Genomic DNA, 17,401 nt, shown 5'->3' with positions numbered 1-17,401 from the left:
GCTCTGGCCGTTGCAGCCATCTGGGGAGTGAACCAGTGGATGGAAGATATTTTTGTTTCTCTCTTTTTCTCTCTGCCTCCCTGTAACTTTGCCTTTCAAATAAAATTCCTGATCCCATTCTAACTTTTTTTATTTGACAGGTAGAGAGAGTGGTCTTCCTTCCACTGGTTCACGCCCCAAATGGCTGCCATGGCCGGCGCTGCACCGATCCAAAGCCAGGAGCCAGGTGCCTCCTCCTGGTCTTGCATGCGGGTGCAGGAGCCCAAGCACTTGGCCATCTTCCACTGCCCTCCTGGGCCACAGCAGAGAGCTGGACTGGAAGAGGAGCAATCGGGACTAGAACCTGCTGCCCATATGGGATGACGGTGCTGCCAGAGGAGGATTAACCAAGTGAGCCATGGCGCTGGTCCCCCATTCTAACTTTTTGATTTATTCTTTGATATTGCCAGATATGCTTGTTACTGTCAATTCTTTTCTTTTAGCTATTTTATTATCTTCTATGTGTATATGCTATTTTTATTTTTTAAAATTAACTTATTTATTTGAAATGTGTTGGGGTGAGAGAGGGATAGACACAGAGCTCTCCCATTCACTGGTCCACTCCCCAAATGCCTTCCCAGAACACCATCTAGATCTCCTACATGGATGGCAGGAGACCAAGTACTTGGGCCATCTTCTGTTGCCTTCCCAGGCACATTAGCAGGAATACTGGATCACAAGTGGAGCAGCTGGGACACAAACTGACACTCTGATAAGGAACGCTGACATTTCAAATGCAGCTTAATCATAACACAGCACTGACACAAGCATCTTAATTGCTAGGCTAACTGCCCATCACTACAGTATACATTTTGATGAGTATTGGCAAATTACCTTTCAAAATGGTCACACTAATTTATATTACCACTAACATGGTACAAGAATGTCTATTTTCCTGTATTCTCACCACCAATTTAAAAAAATCATTAATTTGCAAAGCAGAGAGACAGAGACAGAGACAACTTCCATTTGCTGGTTCACTCTCCAAATGCTTGCAGCAACTGAGGCTAGGCCAGGCGGAAGGTAGGAGTGTGGAGCTTAATCCAGGTCTTCCATGTGGGTGGCAGGGACCCAAGCATTTGCACTATTACTTGCTGCCTCCAAGAGTGGGCATTAGCAGACAGCTGGGATCAGAAGTGGAGCCAGAACTCAAAGCTAGGCAATACATTATAGGATGTGGCATCTCATCTTAACCACTGTACTAGTCTGCCCCTCCCCCATTATTACTGTTTAAGAAATCTGTGAATATTGTACTAAGTGATGAAATGCTTTCTTTGTTTTTATTCATGCTTGATTAAGAATAAACAACCTTTCAGGTGCTTATATGCCACTGGTTCCTGTGAATGTCGTCTTTTCTGATACATTTATGAGTTTGTCTCTACTACAATGAAATTAGCCATTTGTCACACATTCACATATACGTTTTTTATATAGCAGTTTGTCATGCAATTTCATTGGCTTTTGGTTGTTTTTCCTTTTTTGCCTTGTGTAGTCAAAGTCATTGATATTTTTTGCTTATCACTTTAGGCTTCTTTTGTTCTTTGGAAACTAGTGCATCTTAAAAAATTACTTTCATTCTTTGGTATGCTTATAACTTCCTCTTTGCTGATAAATATCCTGCTTAGAATATACATAAGTGGTAAAGTTCATCACTGCTTCTCCTGCCCAGCATGAAGTCCTCATTTTGGGACAGCCACTCCTGACTGTTCTCAGTGTGCAAAGCATCCATGCCTGTGTGCTTTGCCAACAGGTGCTCTGGCTCACGGGGATGCTCCTCTTTCTCCACTGCCCCCAAAGCAACATTCCACTTAGAGACAGCTTAAGGCCCACATCCCCCAGAAATTCTTCCATGCCCACACCGACTGTCCTTTTTTAAAGATTTATTTATTTTTGTGAAGCAGAGTTACAGAGGGTGGGTGGTGAGAGATTGTCTATCCACTGGTTTACTCCCAAATGGTACAACAGCCGGAGCTGGGCTAGGCTGGAAGCCAGAAGCCAGGAACTCAATCCAGGTCTCCCACATGGGTGGCAGGGGCCCCAAGTACTTGGCTTATCTTCCACTGCATTCCCAGGTGCATTAACAGGTGTGGGGAGCAACCCGGACTGGACTGAGTTACTGGAATTAAGACTTATTCTATGCATCTGCTCTCCCACAATATGGCACTGGGAGAGGAGGCAACAGCTTCTACCCAGCTGCCTCTCACCAACTTGACAAGCTGCGGGACCTGCTCCTGATTGGAGGAGAGCAGCGTACTCGGCGTGTGGGCAGCCGAGTTAGGATTGGCGGAGGAGGACTATAAAGGAGGAGAGAGACGGCATGCACCAGGAACATCTAAGGGGAACATCTATCTGAAGGAACACCTGTGCAGCCCCTGAGAGAGCCGGCCGGTGGTGTGCTGCTCCCCTGCGGAAGAGGGGAAAGTGGCCAGGGGGAACCGCCCTTCCACGGAGGTGGAAGGGACAGCAGCCAACCCGGGAAGAACCAGCAGCAAACCCGGGAAGGGCTGAGCAGACGAAAGAACAGCGCAGGGTCCTGTGTCGTTCCTCCGTGAAGAGGGGGAGCGACAACAGGGAGCTGAATTAAAAGTGGAACAGCCAGGACTTGAACCGAAACAGTGCTCCTATGGGATGCCAGCATCACAGCTGGTAGCTTAACCTGCTGTGCCACAGTGCTGGCCAGGCTTTTTGAAAGCTCTTTGTCTCCTTAACATCCAAATATTTGCTGAATGAGTCAAATACAACCTTTGGAAGGTTTTTTTTTAAGATTTATTTATTTGAAGGGCAGAGCCACAGAGAGGTGGAAGGAGGAAGGGTGGGAGGAAGGAATGGAGGGAGGGAGGGAGTGGGAGGGAGAGAGAGAGAGAGTCTTCCATTCATTGGTTCACTCCCCAGATGGCCACAATTGCCAGAACTGCACCCATCCGAAGTCAGGAGCCAGGAGCTTCTTCCAGGTCTCCCTCATGGGCACACCTTCCATTGCTTTCCGAGGCACTGCAGAGAGTTGGATAGGAAGTGGAGCAGCCGGGACTTGGACCGGAGACCATATGGGATGCCAGCCTTGAGGGCAGTGGCTTTACCTGCTACACCACAGTGCTGGCCTCAGGGTTGTTTAATCTACTCTTCCTAAAAGTACGCTTGGTATGAAGAGGGAATTTGATAAAATGCTTTTTAATTATTTATTTATTTGAAACACAGAGAGAGAAATGATTGATTTTCCATCTTCTGGTTCACTCTCCAAATGCCTGAAACAACCAAGGTTGGCCCAGGTCAAAGCCAGCAGCTAGGAATTCCAGCTGGGTCTCCTACATCGGTGGCAAAGGCCCAACTACTTAATCCATCCTCTGTGGCCTTCCAGGAACACTAACAGGACACTAGATTAAAGCAGATATGGGACTTTATTCTAGGCACACTGATATGGGATGCAGCCTTTCAAGTGGCAGCTTAACCCCCTGTACCATAACACCTACCCCTGACAAAATACTTCCTGATTTATCATCCAAATATATGCATGAGCCATGTAAGCATCTAAAGTGTGGCTGCTCCAACCTGAGATGAGCTCTAGGTGCAAAATGCAGACCTAATAAGACTTAGCCTAAGAAAATAATTTTATGCCTCATTTTTATGTTGGCCTCACATTCAAATGATAATATTTTGGACATACATGGATTACATAAAGTATATTTTTTAAAATGCTAAAGTATTTCCAAGACTATAATGCTTGGTTTGGCTCCTAAACTAGGTTGGTTTTAGGATAAGTAAGATGATCTTTGCTTGGAGCCAAAGATATTCTGTCTCCAAGGGCTCTCATGGGCCAGGGAGTGATCATGACACATCTTCAGAATTAACTGTCACAGACTTGGAAAGCAATGGCTCTTCCCAACAGCTCAGGTAACTGCTCAGCCAATAGAATGTTACTAGGGGACAGGTCAGGTTACAGGCCAACACATCCCTTAAAGATGTTGGTGGCTAAAGATTTCTCGGTTAATCCTGTAGATGGAGCCCCTGAGTGTCTCTTTGGTCACTGGGGGCTGTTTTCTGCCAGGTATGTTGTTTGGCCTGAGCTCCTGTGTTAGTTTCCTGTTACTGCTGCAACAGAACACCACAAAATCAGGGGTGTTTCAAAGAGCACAGTTTTATTTTCTGACAGTTCTAGAGGTCAACCTTCTGCAAGGTCCCAGGGGAGAATGCACTTCCTGCAAGTTCCAGAAGCTTCCTGAACCCCTTGGCTTGGCGCCCTTCCTCACATCACCCCAGCCTCCTGCTTCTGACTCCCATCTACTTATATGGCCAAATCTCCCACTATTGTCCTCTTCCAAGGACACGTGTGATTGCAGTGAGGGTCCATTCTAACCATCCAGGTTCATATTCCCATCCTTAATTCTTAATCACATCAGCAGAGTCCAGGTTGCTATCCAGGGCAACACTGACAGGTTCCTCAAGATTGGAATTGTAGATGCCTCAGGACACCGGGATCCAGCCCAGTGCTTTGTGTACTGCCTTGGTGGTGGTGACATTAGAGTACACCCAGCAGGGTCACACAGTCTCAACGTGTTCCTCCACTGAGATCCACAGAGAGCCTACCTTTACTCTGTGACCTCTACAGTCACTTCGAGACCATCACAACCTGAAATTTCCCTTTCACTCCCACCTGCCCCTCCCAGTACTACTTCCTTTGAAGTGCTCAGTTGTGCTATGCTTGAACTCCTTATTACTCCCTCATCCTAAAACCAATCAATAGAGAGCAGAAGATACATTTTCTGCAATATGAGATGCTTTTCTTTAAGCCTCTGGGCTAACAAAGTGTACCTGGAGTTTGTAGCCTGCTCAACAGTGTCGCCATGCCTTACGTTTGTTTAACACTCCACATTCTGCAAAACACCTCCATGTCCATTAGTTCCCTTAGGAACAGTGAAAGGAAGATGTTACTCTTTCAGCCACACAGATGAAAACACTGGGTGCAAGGCAGAGAATAGACTGGACCCCAGGGATGTGCCAGGGACATGATTGGAACCAATGGGGCTTACTTGATATTGATAGAAATCGTTGGACTTTCTATTTCCATATGGGGAGTATACGTCCCCAAAGTCAAATGAAACTTCCAGCCTGAACCAGGAGTGGATGCTATCAACTGAGATTGTGATTGTGTTTTGAATGAGAGTAATGAATTTGTTTTGGATCTCTGCTGTGGTAGGATTATAAAACAAGAAAAATATTAGTCTGAAATCATGAAGAATCCAAATACCTTTGGGGGTCATTAACATGTAGCTAGTGGTAACAGGCATGGGAGTGGAAGAACTCACTCCAGCAAGAGTATGGGGAGGCAGATGGATGGAACCATAAGTCCTCAGTCTCCACTTCCACTTGTGCATCTGTGGTTCCTGGTGAATGCAGATTCCTCATTATGAATGTGCTTAATGCCACAGAATTACACACTGAAAAACACAATTAAAAATGATCAACTTTATGTTTTTTACATTTTACCCCATCAAAACAATATAAGGAAACATATTCTGGAGCCCCACTCTGACCTGAAGCACTCACTGTTTTGGGTTCACAATTTAAATCTTTTTTTTTTTGACAGGCAGAGTGGACAGTGAGAGAGAGAGACAGAGAGAAAGGTCTTCCTTTGCTGTTGGTTCACTCTCCAATGGCCACCAAGGCCAGAGCGCTGCAGCCGGCGCACCACGCTGATCTGAAGGCAGGAGCCAGGTACTTATCCTGGTCTCCCATGGGGTGCAGAGCCCAAGGACCTGGGCCATCCTCCACTGCACTCCCAGGCCACAGCAGAGAGCTGGCCTGGAAGAGGGGCAACCAGGACAGAATCTGGCGCCCCGACCAGGACTAGAACCTGGTGTGCCGGCGCCACAAGGTGGAGGATTAGCCTAGTGAGCCGCAGCGCCAGCCCACAATTTAAATCTTTAGAATATTTCTATTTTTATTTATTTTTAAAGATGTATTTATTTATTTGAAAAGCAGAATTACAGAGAGGCAGAGGCAGAGACAGAGAAAGGTCTTCCATCCACTGGTTCACTCCCCAGATGGCCACAATGGCCAGAGCTGAGCTAAGCCAAAGCCAGGACCCAGGAGCCTACTCTGGGTCTCCCACGTGGATGCAGGGGTCCAAGGACTTGGGGCATCTTCTACTGCTTTCCCAGGCCACAGCAGAGAACTGGATGGGAAGTAGAGCAGCCAGGACTTGAACCAGTGCCCATATAGGATGCTGATGCTACAGACTGGGGTTTTAACCCACTGTGCTACAGCGCCAGCCCCTGGAATATTTTTTAAATGTCAGTCAACTCACCTTGTCTACTGTCTGTAACTGCTGTGGCAATCCTAGGTATGGGAGAGATCTGATGATTTTCTCTAGAAAACTTAGACCCTTTTCCTACTAAACCCTGACTTATAGCCAGGCCACTGACTCTTCGTTCTAGGTTGCATTGTGAAATTCTGCCCAAAGATGGGCTTAGCAAATCCAGAAGCTGCCTGAAGAAACCAGAACGAAGCTAAGGAATCCAAGGAATGGATATGTTCTAAGGCTAGCCCGGTCTGATCTTTATAAATAAGTAACCCCCAAAGCAGCACTTTCCATATTTTACAACCAGGACCGCTTTCTTGACTATCACAATCCAGATTTCCCAGCTCAGATTCATTCTCCTCCATAGTTAAAGGAACAGATTCCTTCCATCAAAAATACCTTGGAACTGCTGCCAAAACTTCTGTCGGGCTGCCTCACAGCTAAGGAGAGTGGCCACATTTCCCCTGATAAAAACTCTCTGTCTTGGGTCTTCCTGCCTCCCATCTTAGTGCTTCCAGAATCTCAATCCATTCCTTTTTTCCCTCTCCCAGTCATCCTGGGGTTGTATGAGTCCATGCTTTTGCCCTGAAGAGCAGGAGGCTGCAGTCCCAACTGGTGTTGCCAAAGCAGCATGCCAACTCCATGCCATGCTCCTGGGTCAAGATCTGCCCAATCTGTTTGGCCATATCTCCTCGGATGGCAAGGGAGTAGAAGTGGTCGAAGTCGTGGAGTCCCAGTTTTCACAGACACCGTGTGGCTGCCCGTGAACACTTCCAGGGCTGTGGCTCCACAAGGAGGTAGTGGCAGAGGGAGGAGAGATGGGCCAGGAACTCCCCCAGGCCATGGTCCCTATGATTCAGATGAATCCACATAGTTACTGACATGTAGAAGCCAATGTCAAAAATAGAACTTCCAAACTGGCTTAAGAAAGAACTCAAGAGGACCTTGCAGGTCCTTTGATTCATGAAGTCCAGGGTGATAAAGTCCAGGCATCCAGGAAAGGACACTCCTTTTCAGCTTGCACCACCAGCACAGGGTCTATGTTGCAGCACAGGAGATGGACACCTCCTAAGGCATCAGAGCAGGTCTCCCCATCACGCGAGGAAAGGAAGTGTTTGTACAGAGCCACACTCAGATCCTCGAGGAATCCAAAAGAGCTTTGTCATTGCAGTTTTGAATAAGTGACTGGGAGAGAAATATCCATCTCTCCTTTTCCCATGGAGGCTGCCATTTAACCTGGCTGACATACCAGCCTCCCAAATCATGACCTAAAGAGGGCAGGTTAATTTTCCAGAGCAGGCTCTTAGCGCCCTTCAGGGGCCACAGGCTGTAATGCATCCTGGATTTTTCTCGACTCTCGAAGATTGGGTTGTGTATATCTGATTCAAAGTTACAGCCCAGGAGATGCTGCCAATGAGCCTCAAGCAGTATCTTCCAGGATAAGTAATATCATGGCCAACTCGCTATCTTTTTCTGGGTATCTCAAACCCCAAGGAAAATAGGGGTCCAGAAGCGTAGAGTGTCCGTGACCTGGAAGGTGAGGAACATAGCTGGCACTATCTTTACAAAAACCCATTTCTCAGACCAGTGCTCATGAAAGTCAATTCCAAAAACCCTTATTAAGACTTTACTCTCCAGCTACATTTTACTGCATTTCACTTTACCCCCTTCTCTTGAGACTCATTCTGCTTCTGTAGCCAAGCCATCATCTCCTTTGGCTGACTTGGATTTCCACAACTATTAAATCTCAAATTTGTTACTCTAGTTTTGTCAAGGAATTTTCTTAGTTACTTCCTCATTTGCTGTTGTGTCAGGAAGATATTTATGTCTTTTGTGCAGGTGAAGAAAATGCACAGTGGAAACTATGCAGATGTCCAGAAACAGCAGCATGAATAAATAAATGTGATATGGTCATTGAACTAGAATACTAGATAGCAGTGAACAATGAAGGAATTCAGCCCAGTGCAAGAACATGGATAACTCATACAAATACATGATGCTGAGTTAAAAGCTAAGTCACAAAGAATAATGGATGGCAAGTTAAAATGAAGTTTTAAAAGGGAGAAAAAGGACACTGTTTATAGAGATTTAAAAAAATAGTAGGCTATGAAGAAAAGTCAGGAAATAATACAAGTCAGGTTACTTATTACCTCTGGGTGGAGAGGGGGTACTCTATGACAGGAAAAAGCATATTGGGGGACTTTTTTTTGGTGGGGACAATGTTTTATTCTTGACCTGCACAGCAGTCAAAAAGGTGCTTGTAACTCCTAAAATGTAGATTTGTTTGATGCACTTTTCCATATATGTGGTGTCGTTCACAGAAAAACTCTATTTTAATAATTACAGTGAAATTGGTTCCATAAAACTATGGGACATTTGGCCTAGTGGTTAAGGCACTGGTTGGGGTGCTTACAATTCATACTGGAGTGTTGGAGTTTGAGTCTTGGCTCTACTTCTGATTCCAGCTCTCTGCTAATGTGCAACCTAGGGAGTAGATGGTGATGGCTCAAGTACGTGGGTTCCTGCCACCCACATGGGAGATCTGGATTGAGTTCCCAGCTGCTGGCTTCGACTGGGCACAACCCTGGTTGTTACAGGCATTTGGGAAGTGAACAGTGGGAAGATCTCTGTCTTTATCTTTTCAAATAAAGCAAAAATTGAAAAAAATTAAGATTTCTTTATCTGAAAGTCAGAGTTAGAGAGAGACTAATAGAGAAAGATCTTCCATATGCAGGTTTCCAATGGCCAGATGGCTGCAATGGCCAGGCCAAGCCAGGAGCCAGGAGCTTCATTCATATGCGTGGCCAGGGCCCAAACACTTGGGCCATCTTTCACTACTTTTCCCAGGCCATTAGCAGGGAGCTGGATTGGAAGTGGAGCAGCTGGGACATGACCCTGTGCCCATATGGGATGCCAGTGTCATAGGTGACACCTTAGCCATTACAAGACAATGCTCCCCCCACCCCCATGCCTGTACTGTTCCAGGACAGCACCTGGAATAGCCAGGCCCTGTGCTGTGTTTCCTCCCTGCGTCCCCATCCTCCATTTCTCCCCTCATCTCTGTTTACTTCTTGGCTACCTTCCTCCCCTCTGGTCCTGGGTGTGGCCCAGTTCTGATGGGTCATTTCACATCAGTGCCTCCTCCCCACGTACCTTCATCCTTTCCATCCTCAATTCCCTGAGATCCTGATTCAGTAGGTCTAGTGTGGGGGCCTCAGAGTTTTCACAATTTGAAAAAAGCACCAACAAATTATAGCACAGTGGGGCCAGTGCTGTGGCATAGCGGGTAAAGCCATTGCCTGCAGTGCCTGCATAGCATATGGGTGCCAGTTCAAGTCCTGGCTGCTCCACTTCCAATCTAGCTTTCTGCTATAGCCTGGGAAAGTAGAAGATGACCCAAGTCCTTGGGCCCCTGCACCTGTGTGGGAGACCCTGAAGAAGCTCCTGGCTCCTGGCTTTGGATTAGTGCAGCTCCGGACATTGCGGCCATCTGGGGAGTGAACCAGAGGATGGAAGATCTCTCTCTCTCTCTGTCTCTCTCTCTGTCTCTCTCTGTCTCTCTCTCTCTCTCTCTCTCTGCCTCTGTAACTCTGCCTTTCAAATCTTAAAAAAAATTATAGTACAGTTATACAACAAAATATTATGAAGCTGTTAAAGAATGCTGTGACATGCATGATCTCCAAGTGATGAAATAAAAAGCCAAGTGAAAAATTGTGTGTTAAATTGTTAAAAGGGGGGATATTTACACATGCAGGACGCACACCCCAGAAATCACAGTGGGACACTGTGTGGGGAAAAAGGAGGATTTAGGGCTGGAAGTAGAGGCTTTACTTTCTACTATGTAACCCTCTTGTATTTTGAATTTGTTTTATCCAGGGAAAACTTTTTTTATTTGTAATAGAAAATTGAGAGCTCTGTAAATATACAGCCGGGTCTGGGAAGCACTGCCTTAGTTAACTGGAACCCTGTCTTTGCCTCTAATGGACAAATACAAGTAGATTACTCACAAGTTTAATCTCTAGTGGCCTCCTAATGCCTTGCTAAGAAAACCCAAGCCTCCTGTTTCTCTTCTGGCACCTTCTGCCTCTGCCTTCTTCTCTCACCGCAGTAGACAAGTTTGCAGAGACCCCCCCCCTCCCCAGGGCACCCAGCCACCAGCTCATTCCAGACTATATTCACATGTCTCTCAAGGGCTTGAACCCTTGACTGAAGTCTCTTCTGCCAAAGGCCATCAACCCAGTAAAATTGTGCATACGTCCCCTCCAGCTCCTGGGCTGGAAAGATGGAGGAAATGAAGCGAGGGAGCTTATACCAGCGCCTGCAGTCAGAGGGCAGGCTGCTCCGCTAGGGGATCCGCTGTGGTTAGGAATAGGTGTGAGACATTTCCTTATTTTGCAAGTGGTTTGACTATAACCATCACAGGGCTAAGAACACCTTGCGTAAGGGTGGCAATGCCTCCCTCCATTTCCTCTAGCTGAGTGCTGTATTTTCCTTTTGGATCCTCTCCACCGTCCTGTCTACTCACGGTTTTTTTTTTTTTTTTTTTTTTTAAATTTTTGACAGGCAGAGTGGACAGTGAGAGAGAGAGACAGAGAGAAAGGTCTTCCTTTTGCCGTTGGTTCACCCTCCAATGGCCGCCGCGGCCGGCGCGCTGCGTCCGGGGCATCGCGCTGATCCGAAGGCAGGAGCCAGGTGCTTCTCCTGGTCTTCCATGGAGGTGCAGGGCCCAAGTACTTGCGCCATCCTCCACTGCACTCCCGGGCCACAGCAGAAAGCTGGCCTGGAAGAGGGGCAACCGGGACAGAATCCGCCGCCCTGACCGGGACTAGAACCTGGTGTTCCAGCGCCGCAGGCGGAGGATTTCCCTATTGAGCTGCGGCGCCGGCCACTGTTTTCTTAAAAAATATGCACCTGGCTCAGGGCTCCGTCCTGCACACACACACACACACACACCCACACAAGTCCTCATGGCCGGCCGCGTTCTGTCACCCCTGGTTCATCCCACCCGCCACGCCGTCCCCAAACGTGGGTCTCCGGAAGTCCTGTCCACCTGGGGTCTGGTTCCGAGGGACGGCGAAGGTGGAATTTAGAATGTAGTCGAAGATCCTCCCCACCAAGATTCCTAGGCGAGATGGTGGGGGAGCCTGGCGGACAGGTGACCGTGGTCAGGCTCTGAGAAAGCTTCGGGGTGTGACGTCATGCCCAGGAGGGACCACGGAGGACGCGGAGGCAGCCCACCACCGGGTTCCCAGAGCTACGATCGCGCCCCTCACTCCGGGGGTAACCCCAGAGTTACACCCCATGTCGAGGCCCAGGATCGGCCTCTTCTCGGGACCCCCAGGGTGGAAGAGCCATGGAAGCAGCTCGGGGGGCGAGAGAGGGAGCCGTTGCTCCGGAGGGTGGGTGCAGGAATAACGAGGGACATTTCTGAACGGGGCGGACCCGGGTTCCATAGCTGGCGCTTCCACTGTTCCCGCGGCTTCCTGAAGGCCCCTCCGGCCAGCTCCGCGGACGCTGCCATCGGTCCCGGGAGGCAGAACCAGAAGCCAGGCACCTGCAGCCAGCGAGGGCCGTCGCGGTGCCAGTAAGCGTGTGCCCAGGGGCGAGGTCGGCAGGGAGGGAGCCCTGTGAGGGGCGAGCAGGCGCCTGTGTGCGCCTGCGCACTGCTGACAAGCGGGTTTGCCTCACAAAACCCTAGCTGCATCCCCGACAGGTCAGTTTTCAGTGACCTCGTCCACTTTTTTTTTTTTAAAGATTTATTTGGGCGGGGGGAGATTCCGTCTTCCATCTGTTGGTTCACTCCGCAAATGGCTGCAACGGCTGAAGTTGGATCGGATGTGGAGCAGCCGGGACTCGAACCAATGTCTATACTGGATGACCGGCACTGCTTTACTCCCAGTACGCTACAGCAGCATCCCCTGTCATCTACCCTTTACCAGTAGGATCCAGCGCTAAGAAGTTAAGATCTTGGTCAAACTCACGTAATTTTAAACACGAGATTTAAAAAAGAAATTTTTTTTAAAATAAACTTGAGCTTCTTGACCCCTGAACTAGGAATTTGTTGGGATCTTGGAAACCAGTTTTAGGTCAGTTTCTTTTCTTCATGATCGTAAAAGGCAAAACCGACGGAAGAGAAATTACTTATCCCCTGACCAGGGGTGGGTGGTGCTGCCTGTGAATCTGTGGCACAGGAACTTGCTCTTGGTTCTGCAGGGTGGCCAGGAGCCACAGCTTACTCCAGGTGCCAGAAGATGCCACAGCCCTGCCTGTCAGGAGGGGCGAGGTGGGCAGGGCAGCTGAACGCTGTGCTCCTGCAAGAGCGGGATTCTGCATTGAGATTCCCCTCGTAGAGTGTTTACCATTCACCTCCCAAGCCCCGATGCTAACCTTGGGGAGGACAGGTCTATGTTCCTTGTTCAAGGCCACATGGTTAGCAATGACAGTCCTGGGATCCAAACCCAGGCAGTGTGGCTGCACCAGGAGTGCCCGCAACACTGTGGATTAGTCTCAGCAACACTGTCAATGAGTCAGCTTTGGATCGGCACTGCCTGGCACGAAGAGGTTCCAGATATAAAAACCAGGTCTGTGGTGGGGAAACTAAAAAGGAAGGGAGAAAGGGAGTAAGCTGAGACAGATAAGGTGGAAGGCAGCTAGGCAAGATGTGGGCTTAGCCAGAGGCTGGAAAAAAAAACTGATAAGGAGGGAAGCTGAGGAGTAGGTCTAGGCAGCAGGTTCCAGCCACAAGCTAGGACAGTCCAGCATATCCAGCAGGGGTAGCCAGCGGCAGCAGAGTTGTGCTGACCCCTCCCCACCTGGCCAGCCCTTCTTAAGTGGGCCTCCGGCCACACGAGGCTGGTGATTTGCTAAAATTCTTACAAGTGTCCTCAAGAGGTTAAAATAGGCCTGGTCTCTGCTTCATCTCTGCCTAACCTATTGTTTGACTATTTATAAGAGTCAGAGAGGGGGCCAGCACTGTGGTGTAGCGGGTAAAGCTGCCACCTGCATGGCCACTATCCCATATAGGCAGCGGTTTGAGTCTCAGCTGCTCCACTTCTGATCCAGCTCTCTGCTATGGCCTGAGAAAGCAGTAGAGGATGGCATGAGTGCTTGGGCCCCTGCACTTACATGGGAGACCCGAAGGAAGCTCCTGGCTCCTGATCCTGAATAGATCAGCCCAACTCCTCCCACTGCAGCCACTTGGGAAGTGAACCAGTGGATGGAAGACCTCTTTCTCTCTTTCTTTCTCTCTCCTTCTCTACCTCTATCTCTCTGCCTCTCTCTCTCTGCAACCCTGCCTTTCAAATACATAAATAAATCTTTAAAAAATTAGCCTACTATAGATTTAATAACAAATTCATACAGGTAAGCTAATGGCCCCAAATGACAGTGGAATGGAGTGAACTCCAGTACTCTACCCTTCCAGAAAAGGGGGGAGAAGGGGAAGCCGCACACCTTCCCAGTGTTGACAGAATATGGTGAGCTACGCTTACTGCTTTTCGTCACTAGGTGGCGCCAGCAGATGCACTTCATATCCTGTCATTTTGAAGGGGCGAATCACCTTGCTATTATAAGTCCTTTTTTTATTTGCTCATTTAAACACAGGATGTTTTTTCCCATTTGACACGGGCAGGTTTTTGAGTTCTGGACACATCAGTCCCAAAAGAACAATGGAGCAGCAGGCCCAGGCAGCAAATGGCAAGTTCTTGCTGATTGTGGGTTCTTTTGGGGAGCAAAGGTGTGGCTCTGGCCAGGTTCCTGATGACCTACGATGACCCCATTAAGAGGTGTTTTAATTTGATCCACTCTGGTGACTTTTCTAACCTGTGCCCATTTTTCAGAGCCTCATTAGCCCGGATGACCTAAAAATACTCAACTCTGGCCCTGTGGCCTGAGTAAGCAGCTGTGGCCGCATAGCACACAGCCGGGCAGCACCTGAGTGCTCATTCTGCACTTCTGTCAGCCAGGCTTTGTGGGACTCAATGATCGTATGGTTCCAGGGGTGGGGGACAATGAGAGGGAAAAGATCCCATCAAATGACAAATGGATGTGTATATTTTTATTTATGTTCACCTACTTGAAAGGCAGAGTGACAGAGTGAGAGAAAGAGAGAGGGTGAGCTTCCATCCTGTTTCACTCCCCAAATATCTGCAACAGCCAGGGTCAAGCCAGCAGTTGGAAGCCAGGAGCCAGGAACTCTATTTGGATCTCCCACTTGGGTGGCAGGGACCCAAGTACTTAAGCCAACACCTGCTGCCTCCTAGGATGCATTTGGAGGAAGCTGGATTGGAAGCAGAGTAGCCAGGACTGAAATCAGCACTCCAGTAGGGGGCGTGGGCACCCCTAAGTGGTGGCTTACCCTGCTGTGCCACTACATTTGCCCACAAATATGCAAATAGGTATGAAATTTTGAAAAATCACAAGTTTCAAAACCCACACAATTTAAAAACCGATATGTATCACAAAACCAAAAAATGCTCCTAATTGTTTAATTAAATGACTGTCATACTTGAATGTCATTTTTACTTACTCTTTTGACTTCAAACTCTTTGCTTCTTCATCTGCCACTAATTTGATTACTGTTTTTGAGAGGAAATGCAGAAAAATAACTCAGTCTCTCTTTCGCATGGTAGATCAAATTTGTCATTTATTATTTGATAGTTTTAAGTAGTTTCTTCCAGGTTCACAAGTTGTTATGGGCAATGTTATGTAAATGTTCAGGATTGTTATCAAATTGGGGGAGAATCTGATTCAAATTTCATTTATGAGCTGTAAGATTTCAGAGCTTCTCCATTTTTTTCCTTTTTTTTTCTTTAAAGATTTATTTATTTGTTTGAAAGGCAGAGTTACAGAGAAGCAGAGGCAGAGAGAGAGACAGGTTTTCCATCAGCTGATTCACTCCCCAGATGGCCACACTGGCTGGAACTTTGCTGATCTGAAGCCAGGAGCCAGGAGATTCCTCCAGGTCTCTCATGTGCATGTGGAGGCCCAAGGACTTGGGCCATCCTCCACTGCTTTCCCAGACCATAGCAGAGAGCTGGATCAGGAGTGGAGCAGCTGGGACCCAAACTGGCATCCATATGGGATGCTGGCACTGCAGGCAGCAGCCTTACCTGCTACACCATAGCACCAGCCCCTTCAACTTTGTTATGCAATGACTGATCCTAGATATGCTCTTCCAACTGACTGTACTCATTAGCCAGTTTGTTTTTGAAAGCCTCATTATGAATGGAGAATTATAATTTTTTTATTTTTTGCATTGGTGTCAGTAGTTTGTCAAGTCATCAAAAATTTAAACATAAGAGTTCTGATATTATATTTTGGACAATTCCCATCAAAAAAAGAAAAGAACATATGATGCATTTACATGTAATTAGATAGTGTATTATGGGATAGATTGCTCACAGGACATACTGCCGTCAGTATGGGAAAGAATCTTTTGCTGATAGTTTTGCATGGCTGGAAGAATTACTTCAGGCTAAGTTCTGCCTTCTATTTTTTCTTTTCATATATACATATATAGATTTGCTTATTTTATTTGAAAGGTAGAGTGACAGAGAAAGAGAGAGAGAGAGAGAGAGAGAGAGAGAGAGAGGTTGTCCATCTGCTGGTTCACTCCCCAGATGGCCTCATTAGCCATTAGTGGACCAGGCAGAAGCCAGGAGCTTCTTCCAGGTCTCCCAGATGGGTGCAGGGGCCCAAGGACTTGGGCTATCTTCTACTTTTTACCCCAGGGAGCATTACCAGGGAGTTGGATCAGAAGTGGTGCAGCTGGGTCTCAAACCAGCATTGGTATGGGATGCTGGTGCCACAGGTGGTGGCCGCGTGGGCATATTTATATCTTACTTGAACTCTGTCTTTGCACCTGTAGGTGAGTCAGCATGTACTCCTGGAAGGTATTCCTGCACCTGGGTGGTGAGTGATAACTCCGTGGAGGTGACTCTGTACCACCTGAGCAGATCCTGAATGGAGCGCATTCCTAGCTGAATGGTCTTAGGTGGATCCCAAAATGCCCATGGCCACTGCAGTTCCATCTAACAGGGGAAATGCAGAGGAGGTAGGCAGCCGACTGACATTAAAATAGCTCACTTTTTCAAATTTTTAAAAAAGCCAGTGGCCTGTGAACATATTGCTAGGGCTTTGGGTGGGTCCTGCTTGGAAGGAAGGAAGGCCCTTGAACTTGGAGCTTCCTTAGCTCCACAGTAGATTCCATCTCTGCCCTTGCCTGGAGCTCCTGCCCAAGCACAGGTCAAGTGAAGGGGCAGTGACAGGAAGTGGAAATCCAACTTTGGAATGACTCATAATGGCTTCTGCTGCCTCCCAAGGGAACTTTACACCACTGTCATTCTGGCCTGGGAACCAGTACATCCTGCCTCCAGTCCTGTCCCTTCCCTCCCTCCATCACTGCCTCCTGAGGACCAAGCAGGAATCTATGTAGATTTTAAAGGACTGACTAACAGAAACAGTATTCCAACAAGGGACTCAAACTTGAGGAACACAACCCATCTATACATAGGGAATTCTGTCATTATTATAGTCGAGGAATTCTAGTTAGTCCTTTTAGAGTCTGTTGTTTGAAAGGCAGAGTTGTGGGGTGGGTGGGTCAGGGGATCTTTCATCTCCTGGTTTACTAAACAGCTACAATGGCTGGGGCTGGGCCAGACCAGGGCCAGGAGCCTGGAACTCCATCTTGGTTTCCCACGTGGGTGCCAAGGGACCCAAGCACTGGCTCATATGCTGTGGATTTCCTCTGCCCTGCGGTTGTGGAGGGGAGTGTACGTATATGTGTGTGTGTGTGTGTGTGTGTGTGTGTGTGTGTGTGTATTTATTTGAAAGGCAGTTACAGGGAGGGAGAGACAGAGGGAGGAGATAGGGAAGTAGGGAGGTAGGTGAGTCTTCCATTGCTGGTGGTTCACTTTCCAAATGGCTGCAAAGGCCAGAGCTGAGCTGATCCAAAGCCAGGATCTTCTTCCTGGTCTCTCATGCAGGTAGAGAGGCCAAGGACTTCCACTGCCTTCCCAGGCCATAGCAGAGAGCTGGATCAGAAGAGGAGCAGCCAGGAATGGAACC

At 47.8% G+C, this 17,401-nt stretch overlaps 1 long non-coding RNA gene and 1 pseudogene across 1 annotated transcript in view; both read right to left on the bottom strand.

Annotated features, from left to right (window-relative positions):
- Positions 1-2,850: 2,850 nt before the first annotated feature.
- LOC138846293 (uncharacterized) overlaps positions 2,851-17,401 on the bottom strand; it is a 53,369-nt gene continuing 38,818 nt past the window's right edge. The window contains exons 3-4 of the long non-coding RNA XR_011383757.1: positions 14,862-14,910; positions 2,851-5,471 (exon numbers count right to left, since the gene is read on the bottom strand). This is a non-coding gene — a long non-coding RNA (uncharacterized lncRNA). The remainder of the gene's footprint in view (positions 5,472-14,861; positions 14,911-17,401) is intronic.
- LOC138846124 (RNA 5'-monophosphate methyltransferase pseudogene) lies at positions 6,035-7,672 on the bottom strand (annotated as a pseudogene).

Source organism: Oryctolagus cuniculus, chromosome 17 (genome assembly GCF_964237555.1).
Source record: "Oryctolagus cuniculus chromosome 17, mOryCun1.1, whole genome shotgun sequence".
Taxonomy (NCBI): domain Eukaryota; kingdom Metazoa; phylum Chordata; class Mammalia; order Lagomorpha; family Leporidae; genus Oryctolagus; species Oryctolagus cuniculus.
This window is presented reverse-complemented; position numbering and strand designations above follow the sequence as displayed.